Below are 3,344 nucleotides of genomic sequence, written 5' to 3'. Positions count from 1 at the left end.
CTCTCTCTTTCACACACACACACACACACACACACACACACACACAATGTCCTGATTCTATTGAAATGAATGAGAAGAAATGTAGAATGGTTTTTTCCTGAGGTTTTTACAGATGGTAGTAATAATGAAATCCAGTCAAGGTAAGAGTGAGTGCCTATCTATTTCTTAACAAAAGAAAATTGATTGGGTTGTCAAGAATTCAACTTTTATAGTTCAAGTTTCCATAATGAAACTTGTCTTTGTCAGAAATTCAAAGGAACTCAAGTTCCCATTAAAATCAACATCAATTGTGGTCCTTTGGCTAACAATTTCCATACAATTTTTTTATTGTACTATGAATATTCATGTCTTTCAATCCTGAGGCAAATGACACTTGGCATTTGACTATCCCAATGTTACTGTACAGTAGTTACTTCAGGATTTTTTTTCAAAAATCACTATTTTATTACCTTCTACACAATTGGCACAACGAATCATGATATAAAAGATACCAAAATAGGAGCGTTGCTATTTACATGTATTTAATATACTTAAATTAATGCTGTGCCTGTAGTCAGCCCAGTTCAAGTCAGGATACACATCTTGGGGCCAGACGGTGGCACAGCAGTACAACATGATGCTATGAGAGGAAGTCCCAGGTTAGAAGGTTCCTGGTTCAAGTCTGGAGACCTTCCTCTGTAACCTCCCTCTGCACACCAGGCACACACATGCCCTCGATCTGGAGCTGTCCGAAGGCCGAGGGTAAATCATGCAGTGAGGAACCTGCTGGAGGTGCCCTCTATCTCCGTCTGTCTCTCAGTCTATTACACTTGCTCATGAAAGAAATAAATGAATAAACTTTGAAAAAAAAGAGATGCACATTTTGAGTACCAATGATTATAAAAATGCAGTGCTCCAGATTGTAGGGAACAAGGATTGTCTTCAATGAGCATATCATCTAGTAGAAGAGGCAGATACAATTCAGGTTTTTTATAGTAGTTAGTGTTGTGTGAAATGCTTAATTTGAAGTTTTATCAAAAATGCTAGGCAACTACAGAAAAAGGAAAGATTGATTATAACCAAAAGGCATTCAAGGAAATGTCTATGAAAGGTTTGGTATTTCAGAATGACCTTAAAAGGCAAGTAGCTCATTGATTAACCACCTCTACTGACTGAATGTCATCTCTCATTTCTTGACAGGTCAGAGGCATAGAAAAGAGAGAGTCTGTATGCAGGCAGTGATGAGTAGTCCACTGCAATCTGATGTGTGACAAAAGTACAGATACAAAAGTTGCTGGAAAAGCATGCTAGTAATCTAAAACATAGTTTAACTTAATTGCATTCTCACAATAACAAGGGCTGTAAATTAGCACAAGAGAAAGAATGAAATAGTTTAGTCCTAACTCCATTGTAGTCCTTGATTAAACAGTCTGTATAAGTCTATTCTCTCTGATGCTGAAGTCAGCAAAGATAATAGTCAGGAGGGTAAATAAACACAAAATGGTAGATGGCAGGAACAAGTTGGGAACCGGGATTATGTCTGTTTCTTACACCTTCCAATCTCACTTACACCAATGAACTGCAGGGCAAACAGGTACCCTTTACCACAGAGCCCCACACACACTTGTCCAAAGATTCAGAGAAGCTAAAGATGAAATCTAGTGGAAGCTGGAGTTACCAACCAACTGCCTTGTCCTCCAGGGTGAGCTAGGAGATCTGTGAAAACATGAGCTGCAACAGCACTTGCACTACAGTGACTTTAAAGGCACAAAACACATCTATTCCTTCACTCGTGCCTTCCAAGTTTTGGGCAAATTGCTCTTGTGGCTGACACAAACTCAGAAACACATAGGGAAGAAAATTCCGGGAACACAATCTCAGTTTAGCTAAACTGATTCATACAAATCCATGGTGGTTGTGGAGACTGAGTACGGTTACATACCTCTGAAGTAACAGGGAATTAATGTACCTGAACTCAACTTCATACTCTACCTCCTCTGATGTGGGCTGCCAATGAAATCTCCATTTCTTTTTTTTCCTTCTGGGTCTTGCTGACATCTGTGTATGATGACCATATTTGGGCAGACTTTAAAGACACCCCTGTGTGACTTCCTTCTTTCTTTTTTTTTTTTTAATTTTATTTAATTTGACCAGTGAGGGAAAGTATGTGTGTGTGTGTGTGTGTGTGTGTGTGTGTGTGTGTGTGTGTTTGTGTGTGTGTGTGTGTGAGAGAGAGAGAGAGAGAAAGAGAGAGAGAGGACATAGAGAGAAAGAGGAGAGAGAGAGAGAATGTGAGAAAGCAAACCGTCAAGTCCAGGACTTGAACTGTGATCAGCCATGTGGGAGTCAAGCACCCTCAACTACCACATCTCCTGCTGGCCCCATGACTTCTTTCTTGAATCTGTCCACTAACTTTTAGTCTGCCATACTGTTGCAGGATTTCTGAGTTGCCCAGTTCATGTGTCCTGATCATGAATTAAGAAGGTGGACAAAATAAGGGAACAGCAAAGAAAAGTTTACTGTGACAGAGAGAGAAGACAAGCTTCTAAGCAGGGAGGAGTCCCAAAAGTGGATAAGTGGATTGCCAATTAGGGGTTTTTCTTTCTTTTCTTTTTTCTTTTTTTTTTTTTTTTTGAGTGGTTTTTGCTATAGGATGTGTGTGCTTGCCAGAGAGACAGAGAGAGACAGAGAGGCAGAAAGTAAGAAATCACCCCCCCGCCAGGGGGATGGCCAGACTGCAATTCCTTCTCCTTCATTCTCCTCTCGGGATCTTGGGCACACGTGCACATGTGCCCAGCATGAGTTTAAGCCACTGGGTTTGGGACTCGAACCGTGGTCGACTACATGGGAGTCCAGTGACATAGCCACTACGCCAACTGCTGGTCCCTCCAATTTTGAAGCTTTTGTCAGGGATTTTTTATTCTAGCTAGGAGAAATTTGTCCATGCTTTTTTTTTTTCAGGCAGGTTACATGTTATCAGGTTATTCCTTTAGAAAACCACTGATCAATGATTTCAAGTCTTTGAGAGTTTCGGGCCTTAGAGACTATTACCTAGTGGTCAATGGTTGTCGAGTCTTTGTCTGAGAACTTTGGGCCCTAAAGACCATTATACAGGTCCCAGAATGTAGCAAGGATATGGAAAAAGCCAGTAATTGCTGTTATTGCTTTAACCATGCTGCCTACTATTTTAAGCTGAGCTGCAAGCTGTACTTTGTATGAGCAAGCTGTGTGCAAACAATCTCTAATGGATGACTTTTAATGAAAGCTAGATATGAGTGACTCCATTGGGTAGCCTATACCCTGTGTGTGTTATCTGTCTCCTACCTCACTGTCTTATCTCAATACTAGCACCAAACTTTGTCCTT

This window comes from Tupaia chinensis, unplaced genomic scaffold (genome assembly GCF_000334495.1).
Source record: "Tupaia chinensis unplaced genomic scaffold, TupChi_1.0 Scaffold144255_1, whole genome shotgun sequence".
In the NCBI taxonomy this organism is placed as follows: Eukaryota; Metazoa; Chordata; class Mammalia; order Scandentia; family Tupaiidae; genus Tupaia; species Tupaia belangeri.
The sequence above is the reverse complement of the archived record's forward strand: the minus strand, read 5'-3'. Positions refer to the sequence as shown.